Here is a 19033-nt window from a genome sequence, read left to right as displayed (position 1 = left end):
GAAAATATGTAAATAAGTAGTTTGTTGGTATTTAAACTTTAAAGATCAACAGTGCCGATTTACAGCGTTTATAAAGCAAGAATACTAAGTTAAAAGAAGTTGAAAGTAATTTCACCGCACTACCTACAATCAAGTTAATGTTTCGTTTGACTTTTTCCAGAGACGGAGAATTTTCATCCAGAATCTTGCACCATCTTCACCTTCTGACTGCCGATCTTCTGCAACAAACATTACAGAATTTCCATTTTATTTACAGTTTGTACAGCAGGACTACCAGGGGGAATCACCCAGGTCAAGACAACCTGCCAGAGAAGTCAAAAAAACAGAGAATGAAAAAGTCCATCAACATTTTTTAATCACATGTCTGGGGAATGTCTAAATAATTTCACCAACAGCAAGACCTCAGCATGTTTAAGCTACAGTGACTGTTACCTTCCTTTTCAAGTTCCTGGTTCTCTAAATAAATAAAATAATCCTTTGTATTTGATATATGGTAGCACCTTTCATATCGGGAGGATGACTCAAAGCGCTTCACAGGATTTGCTTTAAAGTGTAGTGACTGTGAATGTTGTACGCAGAACTCTCAGCCAGTTGGTCAAAGGCAATGCCCCTCAAGCAGAAATGAAGTGAATGACCAATTTCGTCTGGGGATTGTTGGCCTCGACACCTTCTCTTTTCAACTAGTGCCATGGAATCCTTAACATCCATCCAAAGAAGCATATGGTTAGTTTAATGTCTCATCTGAAGAATGAAACATCCGACAATGCAACATTCCCCGCGCACTGTATTGGAGCGCGAGCCTGGACTGTAAGTTGAAAGTCCCAACGTGGGCTTGAACCTACAACCCACTCAGAGGCAGGAGTGCTACCATCTGAATCAGGCCGACACCTAAGGATGAATTGTAAATGTTGCATTTTTTATGGCAGAACTGTGAAGATTCAATAGCTTTAGGACAGTGAGATATCAGAGCCCCATCTTGGATATGCTTTTCGGTGGAACTCTGTTCACAATTGTTTTGTAGACCTTTAATTGATCCCTTTCTATCTTTCTAACTCAATCTCACGAATCCATTGCTCTCTGTGTAATTTAATATACAGTGGAGGCTACTTATTGTTAAACGTATAAGTAGCTTAATTTACTTATTACATAATTTTTAAACGTTGAATGCAGTACAATAGGCTAGCAAAGTAATACCACAGGGCTATCTTCCTAATGCTCTTTCAGGCATGCTGCATTCTGTCCCCAGGCCACTGCACCTATCATTTCATTGCTTTGATCTCCAACCTGCTACATGTGTCCTCACTCTTCAATGATTGACAGACAACGGGTAGCACTTGACTGTTTCTTCCAGTATCCCTAAGCTCTTCCTCTACCTTCACAGAACAAGTTCATATTTCTCAGGCAAAAATGTTTGCACAATATCAGTTTTAAAAATCACCCTGATGCATCTAATACCATATATTGATCTAACCAAATAAAAACACACTTGACTTTATGGTAGATACATTTTGCAGCAGGTTGTTTTGTACAAACAGGGACACATTGGGACACAGATGATATTTGTTTTTTCTTGCAATTTAAAAGTTATATTATATAATCCATTTATTATCCTAACTTTTCTAGGTTAACTCTTTCACTGGAACAATTTTATGTTCATTTGAGGTAATTATATTTATTATGGTGATAAACTTTTGCCTGTTCCAGGATGGGTCACTTCATTCAAGAAAAGAGGGAGAAAACCTTCAAAAGCTCTGGGACGCTACCCTGCTATATAAATGCAAGTTATTGATGTTGTTGTTGGTCTGCGCCATTGAATGACTGCTGGCTGAACACCCCAACATTATGGAGTTGGGAGACTACATTGATTTAAGGACCTTTCCTTCTAAATCGTACTAAATAGCTATGTACAATTCACATAGCATATTGGCACAAAATGCTTTGGTGCAGTAGTAACTGATCAGATTGATCAAAATTTGAATTCTCTTAACTTATGAAAGAGTCAATCTCACAAACAGATCATCAATAACTTTAAAATTCTAACACCCGATTTCAGTGTTTTGAACATGTATCAGCCTTCCACAAGCGCAGAACACTAGACTTGGGTATTTGTAGTTTAAGGGTCCAATATGATACTCTGTGAGACAAAAGGATAAATCAGCATCCACTTTGTAATTGCTGTCCTGTAGAAACGCAGCATGAGCACTTCCTAATTATAATAATTAAACCTATTAATAAGGCCATCTGTATCATTGTCCTCATTTGAATGCATTCAACTTGACCTTCCAAACAATCCTCTCAATCCTTTAATTCCTTTTCTAATCTGTATCTTTCATTCTATTTTTTTAAAATCTTTTCTGTTGTGACTTCATCGAAAACTAACCTTAGTATGAGATATGGACCTTGTTCATATTGATTTTTCGACCCTTTTTCCCCCAGATATTCCCCTCTTCTCTTGAATGAAGTGACCCATCGTGAGGAATGGTTCAATTGCAACTGATAGTACCTTGGAACCTTGACCTTGAGTGTTCTTAATGCACTGACCCAAATGGTGAGTGCCACTAGACCATTCAAGCACAGTGGTATTACAGTTAAGTCTGATGCTGTTCTCAGATGACATCCACAAACGTGCACTTATTCATAGGATACACTCAGAAGTGGGCAGTTTGGCTGAGGTCAATTGTAATGTTCCCACCGTTTAGCACATCTGAAACCAGGTAGCTCAGCAGACACCGGGGATCCAATCTGCAAAACTAAGCCATTGGGGGATGAGCTTCAAGCTTGGTGCCTGAACCCAGTTGAATCTATTTAATTTGGTACAGGCCAAAATGACTTGCACTGAAAACAATTTCCCATGGTCCATACTTACGGTTGACCCAATTGAGTTCATGTGCACGGAAGTATTAAATTACCTGCCCAAGGCATGGACTGACTTTTTCTAACTGGCGGAAAACAGTAGGGTATCACGTCAGCCACTTAGCCCAATATGAATCACCTGTTTTGTAGCCAAAACAACCGCAAGGTCAAGTGATGCAAATTCCCCTCTTCGTAATTTTTTTTCTCTCTCACTCTCTTTTTTTCCCATCCTCTTCTTCCATTCACATTCCCTCCAGCTGAGAAGCTAGACAGGCAACCTGTTCCCAGGGGGAGTGACTACTACAGCATTACTTGGTGTGACAGAGATACCTGTAAAACAAGAAACATAAAAACTGATGCAAGCAACTGTGCTATTTATAACCATTTGTTTAGTGTAATTCAGCTTGAGATTCAGTTCCAGGCAGGCCTGCTTTACTTTAACTCGTCTAAAACATTCATGACAACAAGCAGAGAGCAATATGTCTGCTGCAGAACATCATGTTTTACTTTATAAAGACTTCACAACCTTTTCTTTGCGTACTCTCTTGGAACCCAGTCATTGATGCTAGGTAACTTTCACTACATATTCCCAGAGGTAAACCTCGTGTTATGCAATATTAACATTGCTGAGCCATATTCCCAAACATGGAGTGTGTGCTCCATGATAACTCACTGGCTAATAATAATACTACTAATATTAAAGCATATAAGCTAGAATACTGGGTAATGCAATCCTCTGCATTCAAGGAATCGGTTTTGGAAGCTTTCATATCAACATATATATTTTATAACAGACATTCATTTTGGTGGAGAATCCAACCAACCTTATTGCCCAATGTTTCCCTCTGTAGCTGGATCCACATTTACTTAGAAATCCTGTTTTTTTTAACAGACACAGTCCGAGCTGCTGGTCCTACAGGGAGGGTTAAGTGCAGGATGCAAATCAAGTGTGACTGAAAACTAATAAATTTTTGCATGAACAACCACAATGACAGCCATGACATGCGCGTCTCATTACTGCAAGTTCTGTTTGTACATCAGTATGGCTACTGCAGACAAAAGAATAGTATGAATAAAACATTTACCTTGCAGCCTGAAACTCACTTGTTAATGAGCACAAGTCAAAGTATGTGGGTTGTTTAATTGGAATCAGGCCTTAAAATGGATGTGTGAATTAATGCTAGTATTGGTTTTAGTCAACTGTTCATTTTCTATTCAGGTCATTGGATCTTGGCATTAAAAAGGAAGAAAATAATGAGGAAACAAAAAAAAGAGTTTTGATCACATGAGACCAAAACTGTTTGAATTAAAAATACTCTTGCGGGGGCCTCGGTGGTGGTGTGAGTTAGCGCACTGTCTTTTCACCTTTAAAATCTAAATTTCAATCTAGCCCAGACGGATGATATTAAACTTTTTTTTGCGGGATGCAAGGGTACTATGTGAAATGTGTTGAGCAATCAACATCCAGTTTCTGGCCCCACATGTAAAACTTCTAACAACTCGGCACAAATTGGCCCTTACTGAGAGAAGCCATTATATGATTAATATGAGGAATGGACATATTCCCTTTGTGTACATGTGTGAGGGAAGGTTGGGAAAGACTCTTCTAAGGCTGGAGAATGAAATACTCTGTCGGGGCAGAGGAGAAAGAGAGAAAGAGCTTACTCTACATTGTACAGAATCTTGTCTGACCTGTCCTGGGCATTCTCAAGTCTAACACTGGGTTCAAATGTATTCATTTCGTATTCAAGTTATGGAAGATCAGGTAGCAAAATGGACTGATATCGTTTCCTTCGACAACACAGACGAGTTACAAAAAAACCCTAAACTGCCATCCAGCAAGATGAACAAGATTGCTTGTGATTGCCAGACGTAGAATAATCCAGATGAAAAGAATGCATTTCCAAAGGATTTTAAAGGAATTTTTTGACTGGTCAGACACACAATACTTGCACAGGTTCCAATTCACGAGACAGACATGACCTATAGCCGAATGCTTGAAGTTAAAACTAAAGTAAGATCTGACACAGCAGTAGTCATGGTTCCACTGTAATTTTTTGCAGCAACAATGTTTCTGTACAGCTGCAATGATGAGGTCCCTCATGGCTTTATAACTGTTCAGAAATATTGTTATCTCAAAATTTCTGGCAGGCTTCTCAAAAACATTATGAAAATGATGGCAGATGAAATGACAATGGATTACTAGTTCATGCTTCCCCAGACAAAAAACATGATCTTTCTCTTTCTTTACTCCAGTGTACGTAAAATTCCAATTTCAGAAGGTATCGAAACGCAATACGATGGAAGCACAGCTCTTCTGGTTCTGTCAATGAAACTTCTGCTCAAAGAATAATAATCCCTGACCTGGAGGAATTTGGAAAGACTTTACTCTGCTAAGCTGCTAATGCGTGTTATTTAAAGAACAATTATGCTCGCATTAACAGTTTGTAGCTGTAGTGCGCTGCACTGTGTATGTTCAATTTGCACTTGAATAAACATTATGGGAAAAAATTATCTTTGAATAAATATCAGTTGCGTCACCATAGCTTTTAATCTCCATTTAAATTAAATTCTAACATCTTAATTTCCTTTAAGAGACGTAAAGATGCAAACCACAATTCGAAAGACATTGGTAATCAAAACAAAGTAGAGTTCTTGCTCCCATGTATCAATAAGATTTTATAGCAAATAAAAGTAAAAAGCAAAGGCATTAGAGAAACAGCAACTTTAAATGGGTAAAGTAAGGCTGCATTGAACATGTGGCTTTTGGCTTATTCTGAAATAGATAAGAAAAATCATTAGATTTAATTTGCCACATTTGCAAAATAATCAGGGTCAGATGATTTTTGATTAGTTCATGTTTACAGTTATATATGTGTGATACAAAAGTAATGTATATATCACTTGTGTATTTACAAGATTTGCAATGCTTGATCACCACCTCTTGCATTAACTTGCTTTGCTCACCAGTTACACAGTTTTCATGTGACCAATAAGTACAATTAGCATCCAGGTTTACTTACTGGCTCACAAAGCAACTCTTTCCCCCACCACCCCCAACACAGTTGTGGCTCATATTTCACAAAATTGCTGGTTGGTACACTTTAGCCAGATCAGCCCGAAACAATTAATTTAATTAAAGATTTACTTTTTGGAAGATTTTGCCTTACACATTAACTGATCAACCGTGCAGAATAGGAGTCTGCAATAATTATCCCAAAAGTAGGATTATTGCTAAGATAACTCTCCTGTCATAAGTTCCAATGGACCAGTAACATTACCGCAGGCAAAACAAATCTATCCATTGTCTTTTGAACCACCATATGTACTTTTTCGACTTTCTGCTTCAATTAGTGTTTAGGGTGCTGTCACCTCACCCTCATTTTGGTCTCCAAAGATGAACAAGCCTCCAGGAACAGCTTAAGCAGTCATTATAAAAGAGTATTTTTTTTCCAATTTTATGCTTAAGTTTTTTTGCCCGTGGCAAACTACTAGAAAATAGCATATGCAGAAATATTTGTTAATACCAATTCAACTTGTTCTTAATGCAACAGGCATAGCACAAAGATGGCAATCTCTACACATATCTTTTGTTTATTATGTTAATAAAGTGAGAGATTGTGGGGGATAAATATCTTCAAAATATTTCTTGACAATCCTCAAAATGACTGAATTGGCTATCTGGCACAGCAAGGCAATTGTCAATTGCCATTATATTCTGTGACACAAATTCATGCATTAGTAAGTTACAAAATTCAACACTGCAGCAAAACACACTGCACTATCACATCTGTGAAGAACATCCACCGCTACCAATGCGAATTTCCTCTTTCTCTATGTAGCATATCAAAGCAAGATTGCCAAATTTGTTTCAATTAGTGTTTAGGGTGATGCAGCTTGGTATTAAGTAAGTGATGGATCTGTCATTCCTTTGTCCAAGACAGTTACACTGAAGATTAAATGAAAAATAGATTGTATTGTTATTCCGATATAATTCATTGTAAAACTACTTTAGAAATTCATAGAAAGTAGTTGTGGTGAAGTACAATTGTATTGTTAACGTATCTATCACTAGCTATTGTGTTTGAAGTCACGAAGAGAAAGACTCTCCCTCTTGGAGAACAAAGAGAGTGGTGAACAAAGACTAGAATGATTACAAACTGAACATATAACATCACAGTTTAACTAACAGTGTCATGTATTATTTTTATTAAAACTTCAACAAGAGAAAGAATAAAATAAATTATGATGGAAGACAGAGAGCAAATTAACAAATAACAATCCTTGCATTTGATATAGCATCTTTCATTTTTGGAGGGTACCTCAAAGTGCTATGAATGTAAAATCGAGTGACTGTCTCTTTTGTAGGCAAATGCAGTAGCCAATTTATGCACAGCACTGTCCCAAAACCAGCCATGAGGTGATTGACGAATTTTATCTCTGGGATTATTGCTGAGCACACCAAGAGAAATTCTCTTATTTAATAGTGCTACGGGAACTTTGGCATCTACCTGAACAGGCAGATGCTGGGGTTACTTATCATGCAATTAGTAAATTGTTCCTATTCTTGTCTCTTCGGATGCACTTCAACTAGTGAAAACATCCACCTTCCCTCTCTGTTAAGTTTGGTCAAATCATGAGCTATCTGTCTTTTCCAAAAATTACAATGTAAAATAAAATGTCTAATAAAGGCATAATATCTTAGATAAATAATAATAACATTAAATATGCCATCACTACAAGATTAGGCAGAACGTATAGGTTGTGAAGAGAATTGTTTTATATCTTCTTCCTAAATTCTTTTTTATTTTATCCTAATCTTTGCCCTTTGCTTCTCACCTCACCTACGTGTGATGGATTAAACAATATATACTATTGTCTCTTTTTTCAATTGTTGCATACCCAGGGAATAGTAACCCTCAGCCAAACCTCTGCTTACATTACTTTAGAAATGGGCCGCTTGATATGCCTTGATGACCTGGCCAAGATCATGAACTCATTCATGTGGATAGTTGTGCCCACAATAACATTCTGCCCCATAACTTACCCACGTTGTACCAAGCTCTTAGAAGTACTATACTTATTGATTTCCTTCATAAATTGTAGCACTTTTGAACTGCTTCAAATGAAAAGTAACCTTAACAATGTGATGTGATGATAAAGGGTTCATTGAAACATGTAAATTATAAAGTAACACTATCAAAATAAGTTAAAAAGCTAAAAAATAAATGATTGAAATGCAAAAATGCGATCCTGTCAAATGACAGAAAACAAGAAGATTGTGGATTAACTGCGAATAAATCTAAAATTTAAAGACCAATTTATACCTGGAACACAGCTTGAAATACTCCAATGAAAATAATCAAATCTTTGATGCCTTTTAGAACCAGTCGGGCATTGTAGAAATAGATAAATGGGAAGCCATGAATTATTCATCTACAAAAGTCAAAGGAGGTTTTAATAGGTTGGTTGAGATAAGGCAGATGTTAGCATCTGCATATTGTTAATTATTTGTTTCCAAATGAAATACTGGTCAATATTTAGTTATTTTACAAACAGGAAGCAATAGACAGACTTTGGTGTTTGTAAATAATAAAATGCAAAGACTGAACATGGCTCTGTCGTAGTTGAACACAATGAAAATAATGAAACATAATAACTTTCTTCACGCAAAGTTTGTACAAAAGTGTAAGATCGTTGCACCGGCAGTTTTTATTAAGGACTAATAGTCCTTCAGAATGATGAATTTCTGTAGAACAAATGTCAGGTTTTATTAAATGCAGTTATATTTTTGTGCAGTTTGTGCTGATGGAAAAGGGGTTACCACAACTGATACATTATAAAGATCAAACAGATATATCAGTCTATCTTGCAACTATCCATTAGCATTTCTCATTTAGATGAAATGTTGGAAGAAAAGAAGCTTATGAGACACCAGAATTGTATACATTATTTTCGTTTTTTTTGATTAAAACGGGTCAAAAATTTCACTCACCGACTAGCCTGGGGCAAGTTAATCTCTAGTTTTGGCAATTGTGAATAAAAAGCAACTCACAAGCTTGCAAGTACCATCAGATTAAGTAACCCCCATTAAAATAGTTCGAGATCAAATAGGAAATTTCTTGAAAATGGACGGCAACTGAATACCAACGCTAGTGCCACCATAATTATCCAGGGACTTCAATGGAAAGGAAGGCCGTGAATGTGCTGGATGGAAAAGATATTCATAGGGCTGGGAAATAATAATCGAGTCCTAAAACGTGACATTTGTAAAATTCTTTGATTCCTAATCAGCGTCGATCAACATACCATTTCTCTTAGAAATAGAAAAGACCAATTTAAAAATCCTTACAAAAATGCATGATTCTGTCCGCATTTCTATTTTGATCATTTCACGGAACAGTTTGTATGTGGTACCCAAGTCTGTTTTGTTTTAGTACGGAGGTTTGCAACTTAATTTCGATTCTTCGGAGCTATGACACTTTGCAACGCCTTGATTTGTTTTTGTGTGTGTGTGTGCGTTTTCCAGCTTGAAACCCCCAAAAGGTACGACAAAGAGAAAAATTGAAAAGTGAAAATGAAAGCATGAAAGAAAAAAAATAAGCTGCCAAATTTAGATCAATAACAACTTGTTATTAGGAAAAACTACTTTAAGTTACCAAATAGCACTTAGATGACTAAATTATTTCCCTGTGTCCTCTTTATTATCAAAGGCTGGTGTCAGGAAAGAGTTTTCCATATGGCAATGAATCAATAACGAAGTATTTGTGACGCAGGCCAAGGTCAGACAGAACTGAATACATGGAGGCAGACAAAACGATGGTTTATTAGTATAGCGGGAAAATCTCAGAGGGCTCCCAGCATCTCTAGTCAGCACAGACAACACTCACGGGGTCAAAATTCTAGTAGCCATACTACACTTTAACAAAGCGATTTTGACGATTTTTGTGGAGAGACATGGGACAAACATCTTTTTTGCAAGGGAACTGAGAAAGTATAAATTTTACCAAAAGGATCATTGGAAAAGCATCATTTAAATTGAACTTGAACCCACCCGTTACCCAAATATAACTTTCCTACTTAGGGGAATACTATTCCTGGGATGTTTGTTCCTTAAATCAGAAATAAGCCGCCACCACCTCCAAAATAATATTCTGTGAAGCAAATGTTAGCAGCATATCTATGACTAGTTTCCTGTCTCACTTGGGTTTCGAAGAAAAATATTTGGGCAGCACAGAAATATGATGCTATAAAAGGTCAGTGGCGAAGAAACTGTGACTGTCCAAATGCCATCGGGGGAGATGGTGAGTGAAGGCCTGGTACTTTCTCACAGCATTCATTTGTGGAGTCCTGTAGCTCAGTGGTTAGAGCACTCGCTTTGCAAGTGAGAGACCTGAGTTCAATTCCAGGCAGAGGGCGAAACCTTGGGCAAGTTTCCTTACTCCACACAGAGCCTAATAATAATCCCTCCAAAAAACCAAAAACAATAATAAATTGGTCATTTTCAATCTACGACTGTTTGTGGGACATTGCTGTGCGCAATTGGCTGCCGCGTTCGCCCACAAATATACAGTCAATTCACTTTACAGTGTGCTCTGTGAAGCGCTTTGGGACGTCCTCCCGACGTGAAAAGCGCTATATCAAATGCAAGGATTATTATTATTATTATTATTATTTGGCAGCTAAATCAAGGACAGTGTTGGCACAATCCCCTAGCTACTGAATTGGAGCCTGGCTTGAGTAGATAAATAACTTTGGGGAGGGGAGAGGGAAAAAGATGGAAAATTAATGTAATTTTAAAACAGTGGTCAAGAAACGTTAGAATAAACTAAACACTCAATATTATTGAATGGTTTTCTTATACGTTTCTGATTTCAAGATACATAACACTTTTGTTTTAGTGAGAAAGTTAATTCTGGCAGTGGAAGAGTGCAGGGTGTAAAGTGTGAGCACCTTAGTTATTTCATGCCCAGACTGATATATTCAGTTAGTAATTTACTTATCGTCTGGCTTGGTCATTTTCAAAAAAAGAAACCTTCTGCTATTTAATCTGATTTCCTCCGCCAAGTCCTACCATGACATGTACTGTTTTCCAACCAAGAAGCCAAGCAGGTGAGTTGTTTGCAGGCCACTACATGTGTCTCATAAGGCTTGGCTCAGATGCACACTCCAGATTCTGCAAAGCTTCTTTTACAGAGTGTGTCTTTGTCTGTGATCGCTTTCTTATACAGTAATACAAAACTATGCACACATCCATTTTATCACTTTTGTCATGTTCCAGTCACATGCAATTGTTCCTGCTCCCTCTAATGGGCGCCATAATGAGAATCTTTACAAAATTGCACTGGAGACATTGGGCACACACAAAAAAAAGACTGATTCATTTCAGAGTGATTTTGTTGCAAAACGGGTCATTATAGATGTTTGTCAGAACCCAACTGTGACACACTGAAGTGAACAGCATTTTGCTCGTAAAATATACAGTATATTCCGTGAAGCGCTTTGAGACGACAGAAGACGTGATAAGGCGCTCTATCAATAGCAAGGATTATTATTGTTATTGTTATTATTGTTATCATCACTGTCACTGAGAACCCAACACAACATACATTGATTTGGCAATAATTCAACTAATTGATAATCCTAGCAATAACTACTCTGGTTGAAAAAAAGGAGGAGAGTGCTCCTTTCTCACCAATTAACTCTCATCTCATCCTGTGAAATTATCGATGGCCAGGATTCATTTCTGCAAAAAAAAATTGGTAATCTGGTTTGCCACTTGTGTTTAGCAGTGTGGCGTACTTACACAAATGTGAAGTTTGAAAAAAATTCAATCCATTGACTTCCTCTGGTTTCTCTGTACAATTTAGCTAATGACATTTTGCTGATCTTGTGATATTAATTTTCTGTTAATGCCACTTTTTTTAAAAGAAACATTGCATTTGTGCGAGTGGAAAGTGGCTAATTTGTTGATCATTCTAACATTATACATCATTTTTTGTTCCTTTAGCTAGCAGAGATGCAACAATTATTTAATTAGCCATTAATCAACGCACAAGTATTCCATTACTTTTAGTCAATTATGCTATTAAACGAAAAAGTGGCACCAGAATATAATTTCCTCCTTGTATTCTCAAGGACTTATATAAATCATACCTAAGTTCCACTGGGTATAAATTGTATGTGACCTACTTGTATAGACACAGAAGAACATCATGAAAAAAGAATCAATTCATTGTGTTGCTGATTTACTAGAAGTGGGAGCTTTTTGCTATTAGAATATTTAAGGGTTGTCTGTTTTTTTACTCTGTGCAGTTGGTTCCACCCTCACCCAATCCCTTGCACCTGCTCTGCTGTTCTGTAACTGGCCGCTAGGAGGCGTGTGAGATTGCCCTGGGTTGGCTCACCCTCCACTTTGCCTTTCCTCCTTGTATCTGACCTCTTCTGGGTGCTCGACTCCGAAGCTGCAGCTGAAAGTGGGAACCTGCTGAGTGAGAAATAGCAGATGCAAACCAGAAAAAAAACAAATCGCACTGAATCGTCTTCCCTCATATCCCTTAATTTCTCCCCTTTGACCACTGGCTGATGTCTAGTCTTGCACAGTATGATCTTCCTTTCTGACTACTTCAATCTAACAACACTGGGCGCTACTCAAAACATCAATCAATAATGAATGTTGATCTTTCCTTTGAGTGTTAATCTATCTTATGTGGTGTGTGTAAGTGCCGGTACATAATGTTACCCAGGCATACTGGTTGAAGGAAGAGTTGGTGGGAAAATGGATCCAAATTTCTCCCCAATTAAGTGTTCTTCCCACTTACTGCACTGAATACCAACTCATTTGTAGCACTGAAAGTAACAAACAAACAGATCTGTGACTCAGAATGGAATGAGGGATACTGGTTTGGTGCCAAGGCAGAAAGTCATCTGCGTGAATGAATGAGAACCCAAAGCAACAATGTGAGCTGGATAGCTTGTTCCTTCTTTTTACATTCTTTACTTTTGCATAAAATATAAATTTGCTTGAACAAGCACTTTCAATGTTACTTTTTGCAAGGGTGGGTTATTGAACTGCACAAACGTTACCCCTTTGAGTTGACTGAGACAAGATTAATTGTAATACTTTTTTTAAATTGTTGAATTAATGAGTACTGATTAGGTCAACCAGAGATCTAGCCTATAAACATTACAACAACAACAAATTGCATTTATATAGTGCTTTTCATGTCGAGAAGACACCCCAAGCCACTGCAATTTGGAGTGATGGAGCTAGATTGACATCAGTACTTTAGTAAGGTCATTAAGGTTTATGCAGGGCTTATTTAATTCGATTTTTGTACAGGAAACCATCAGACAAATGCAACCGTTGTTTTAACCTATCAAGTTTGTAAGTCACAATCACTGATCATCCAGGATCTGATCTCAAACACTGATAGAGGTTAAAAGGCGACAATCTACAATCATTCTTTAATTGTGACAATATTTTCTAGCACAACAGTGTGATGATAGGTGTAAAAGCTCATGATTTTGAATTGCAAACATCACCAAGACATCTTAGTTTTCTTTCCAGGCAGGGCGAAACCTTGGGCAAGTTTCCTTACTCCACACGCCTAATAATAATCCCTCCAAAAAAACAAAACAATAATAAATTGGTTATTTTCAATCCATGACTGTTTATGGGACATTGCTGTGCACAATTGGTTGTCGTGTTCGCCCATAAATATACAGTCAATTCACTTTACAGTATATTCTATGGAACGCTTTGGGACGTCTAGAAGACGTGAAAAGCATTATATCAAATGCAAGGATTATTATTATTATTAGTAAACAACCTACCGATCCGTGCATAGCAAAACCTAACTTCCTTATCTCACACCTAGTGCTGCTGTATCAAAAAATTAAGGTTATTACAAAATATATCCGCAAAACTCAAATTAACTTTTTTTGTTTAATTTCCTATTCAATACCATCTTTTGTGTCCATTTAGTATTCAGTTTGTGGCGCTTGTTTTACAATCCCTTTTAATCTGACAGTTAAATTTAAATCAGTTTTATCCTGTAAATCTGTGCTCTGCTGGTAATATTTTTCATTAACTGCAATAGGTTAGATTGGGGTAGGAGACTACACACTGGCCAGTGATATGTATCTACTTGAAGGGTTAATCCCTAGACCTCTATCAACACCAAACATACAAAATGATAAAATAATTTGACACTTCTGCATTAAGGGATATGATCCCACAAGTAAAAATTGTTTTAAACCACCCAAATTTAGAGTGAGTACCCCATTGAAGATTTGAACATTCATGCCGCTACTGTAATATTTGCCCACTTTAAAGAACAAAGAACAATCACTGACCCCATTTGCTACACCAACTACTACACCAAAGCAACAATCATCACAACACTACTTCGAGCAAAACTCCAGCATGGCTAAAAAAATTACTCTCTCCCCCCCCCCACCCCCCCCTACTCTCTCCCCCCACCCCCCGCACCTTCAAATGAACCAATGGATTTTATTGCATTTGATTCTTTATTGTTTCCGGTGACTGTCGAGCAACACAATCTTTTAAAATATATGTTAAAAAGATCACAAGGCATAATGGAATAATTTTGATTAAATTCATCATTTCAAATTCTTTTGTGCTAGGTGATCTTATCAGCAATAATTTGGACAAAATAATATAGCTGGATTGAATTATAATACTAGTATTTGTTAGGTAGGCATGCATCAGCCATTAGGCTTATATTGAAAGACTTCAACCCCCGCCTTCTCTCATTTGATCAAAAACTACAAGGATAGGATAAGATAGGCCTGGAGCCTTGGGGCATTTTTATCTTGCTTTTACCACAAGGACAAAAACAGGTTCAAGTTAAATGTTCAAAGGAAAGCGCGACTATTAGGTTGAAAATGATTTTGCAAACATTGTATGAAAGAAAGCTGGAAGCAGTACGATAGGGAAAATATCTGAAATTCTTTTAATTTTTTTAGCTTCTTAAATGGACCGACTGTCAGGGAAAAAAAAACCATTACATACTCACACAATGAAATGAAATAAAACACTTTGTTATATTTTCCTGCTTCATAACCATGTGCAATTTAAAGGAGATCAAAGGTCACCCACTGGAACTATTTTTCATTTGATTCCATGACTGCTAATGACATTGCTCTGCTAAAGAAAAGGAGCAGTGAGGCAGGAAAAAAATTGGTTTGGAAGTATTCTAAAATTAAAAATAAAGGCTCTTTGCATATGATTAAAGGACATGTCATGAAAAAGAAAAGACGATATAATAAAATATTTAAAAATGCCTCCATTCTTACTGAAAGTTATAGCAGGAAAATGAATTCATAATGTAATATGCCACTTATGATCTCTATGCAACTGACAATTTAGAAAATTAACTCTGTACTGGATCAATATCTTTCTTATAATAACAAAAAGCAAGCGACATAATTAAAAGAATTGTGGTGGTTTGTGGTAAAGAAAGAACATTTTGCAGTTCTTTTGGAAAAACTGCTCAAATAATACATTTTCATTTTGGAGCATGATGTGCATTTTTGTCTATTACCAAACAAAAGTCAACTGAAAGCTGAATAACACTATCCCAACTTCATTAAATATAATACCAGGTCGGAATCTGGTTCAACAACATAGCACATCTTGGTGTTCACATGACATAGGAAAGATCACTTGAGTTTCACCCTCACAGTTTGTAACATCATCTGAAATGCTGAGCACTTTACTGCTAATGTAATGTGTATTATTCTAGACAGATTAAATATAGCTTTTGAAAGATGCAGCGCCTGTGCTTTATTCAGTTATTTGCAATTAGATCTTATCACATTAATGCAAGGTGTATGACCTAGTAACTGGGCAAGGCTCATAGATTCAAGGTTAGATAAAGATAAAATACAACAGAATAATAATCTCTAGGGGATTATCGTACGTCTCTCAGGTGTGAACCAAGAAACATTACATTTGAACTGTGTTATAAACAGCAAGTTGAAATGAACAATGCAATTGCGTTTACTGTAAACAGGAATGTGTGGAAAATTGAAATTGAAATGAGTATTAGCTTGCGAAGACCACTTGGTAACAACTCCAGATAAAAACAAAATAAAATAACACGGAATTGTCGTATGACAGCCTATTTTAAGTATTTATACAGCAATTCAATATAAGAAATGCCTTAGATCTTACATGAAAATATCCGGTTGGTGAATCACCGTGCTTTAACAAAGTGACATTTATCAGAAAATTGTCTATATTTAGTGTGCTGTGCCATTATAAACATGACTAAACATGGAACACTTTTCACCTGGAAAAAGACTTTATAGAAGCGTTTTAATCTTGAAAATCAGAAATAATAATAAAAATAATCCTTGCATTTGATATAGCCCCTTAACACATCTTTGAGACGTCTCACAGTGCTTCAAAGAATATACTGTAAAGTGAATTGACTGTATATTTTGTCAAGATTAGGAATATAAGTGGTTTCATACTTTGAAATCTTATGGCTGAAACAAGGATGTGTTCAGATGCCATTCAGTGACAACAGGAATCAACAACGGTACCAAATTAAAGGTGCTATTCATTAAGAGTTAGGCATTTCAACTGTTTCTCCAGCAAACTGGGATTGAATTGTGCCAACATTCACGAATAACATGAAACTGACATTTTCAGAAAGCTTTAGCTGAAGCTTCTGTAACTAGTGAGCAAATGAAAATGATCTAATGGCCACAGCAATAACATTAATTCATTTGAAGGCTGTGTGGGGGTTTGAACCAGCAGGCTACAGTTTTTCAGTTATACAGTGGCTGGGAAGCCACAAGGAAGGCCGTGCCTGCCAAAATACAGCTTTGATGTACTCGAAGTCTTAATTTCTGAGGTCACTAGCCACAGGGACAACTATTTAGCTGTATATGTATTAGATTGTCCCAGGGAGACCACAGCAAGATTGCAACAAGATCTGGCAGGATATAACTACCAAGGTCAAGCTGGTCTCCAGGGCCAAGGGGTCTGTGAAAGAAAGCAAGTCCTTTTGGGTAACCTTTTGTAGTGTAGCACTCTGAAGACTAAGTGGCACATTTGGCATATTTGCCACGAATAACAGAAGGACAGAAGAACAACTCCTCGACGGAAGGTCCAACTCCAGGCCAGGCACCTTCAGCCACTTCAGTGAATACAGTCATTTTGATAGTGTAGAAATCCCACATTGGAGAATACAACAACGACAACATTACATTTGTATAGCGCCTTTCACATCGGGAGGACGTCCTAAGCCGCTGGGCAGTCAGTGTTACGGACATAACACGGGAGAAAATCCACTTGGATCGAGATTTACTCCATTTATGTAACATTTTAGAGTGCCCATAATTCGACAAATTCTTCAGTACAATTTTAAATTTTGAAATCTTGCTTTCTTTTAAGAACTGCAGAGTTGAGGTGAAGACTGAATGCAGCAATTTTCCTAAAGTCCGGTGGAATTTTCCCCACAAATGTTTCGGAAAGAAATGCTGACGCAAATTATTTCTAAAACAAATCCCAAATCCAGGATTTTCAGTTCATATCTGAGTAGTGGCAGTTTTATGTAGAGCTACCTAATTGCTCACCAGACCTTTGGTTAGAGGAATCCAAAAAGGATGACATTTTGCTGATTGACAATCGTGGGTTGTGATCATGAGTTTGAAGTCCAGTCCTGGAGACATGTCTTCTTCCTGCTTCCCCATCAGCAATATCATCAGGCAGTTCTGCCTTTGATGTATTCGATGTGAGACATGGATTACATAAACATTTCACCCTATAATCTTTATAAAAGAGATTTTTATTGGGGGTGGGGGGGGGGGGGGGGGTGGAATGGGAAGGGAGAGAGGGCGCAGGGAGAAAAAATCTCTCCATTGTTTTGCTTAAAGAGGAATTTAACTCATCCCTGGAACCTAATTACAATCCTGTAGCTCAGTGGTTATAGCACTTGCCTCTCGAGCAAGAGACCTGGGTTCTATTCCCAGGAGGGTGAAATGTTTGGGCAAGTGTCCTTACTCCACATGTCTCTGTTTACCTAGTAGTAAGTAGGAACCTGGATGTTAGTCGATTGGCGGATCGTTTTTCTGGGGATAATAGTCTTTCAAAAAAACCCGATAGTAATTTGGTCACTTCAATCCGCGACTGTTTGTGAGACGCTGCTGTGTGCAATTGGCTGCCACATCTTGCCCACAAATATACATGCACAAATATATATATTCTGTGAAGCGCTTTGATACGTCTAGAAAAGCGCTATATCAAATGCAAAGATTACTATTATTATATTATATTACAATCCAAGAGGCCGGTCAGCCCACAACCCAAGGTATATTCTCCCTTCCCACATGACGCAGGTTGTAAAGCACAGCACAAAACAACAAATGACATTTGTATAGTGCCTTTCATGTCAGGAGGACATCCCAAAGCACTCCAGGGAGGAAGCACTGCAATCACAGTCTGCTGCACGGAATTGAAGTGATCAGCACAGATTTTATTTTCACATTGCAGCGGACAATGGTGAATCTCAGCAGCGATTTTTCTTGCTGCTCGCGTGCTTTACGTTATGTCACAGACCTAATAACGTACGCTGGTTTTGTGATTTACTGCTGGAACGAGCGTATTTCTGGGCATCACCTCCATCTATTACAGCTGCCAAAGTGTGGCGAGGTCGGACAATAGATGTGGGAACTGAAGGACTTGCAGCAAAGTCATCCCATTCCCTGCAGCTCAATAATTCTGACCTCATAAGTTTGGGGAAATATCTTTTGCTTTAGGTGATTTCTCAGGCTCCTGGGATTACTTTTGGCAACAGTCGTACCTCAAAGTCTCAAATAACTGCAACTGATGATGAATTTCAACAGGTTTCTTCTTTGCGTGTGTTTGCGTTGAGTCAAGGAGCATTTGCACGAGCTCTGTGACTCTCTGATACATTGGGTTTTACTAGATTGCAATTGCCCTGAGAGTGTAATTCCCTGTTTTAGGATTATTAGGAAGGAGACCAGTCACCCCTCCAGAGAGGTGAGAGGCAGGACACAAACCATAATTTTGTAGTAATAAAGTGCCCTCTGCTCTCATAATAGTTCTCATTAAAACTAGATTATAATAATGCAATAAATAACACAAATTACTTTGAAAAGTAATATTTAAATAGCAATTTGC

The sequence above is a fragment of the Callorhinchus milii genome, unplaced genomic scaffold (genome assembly GCF_018977255.1).
Source record: "Callorhinchus milii isolate IMCB2004 unplaced genomic scaffold, IMCB_Cmil_1.0 Scaffold14, whole genome shotgun sequence".
NCBI classification, from domain to species: Eukaryota; Metazoa; Chordata; class Chondrichthyes; order Chimaeriformes; family Callorhinchidae; genus Callorhinchus; species Callorhinchus milii.
This window is presented reverse-complemented; position numbering follows the sequence as displayed.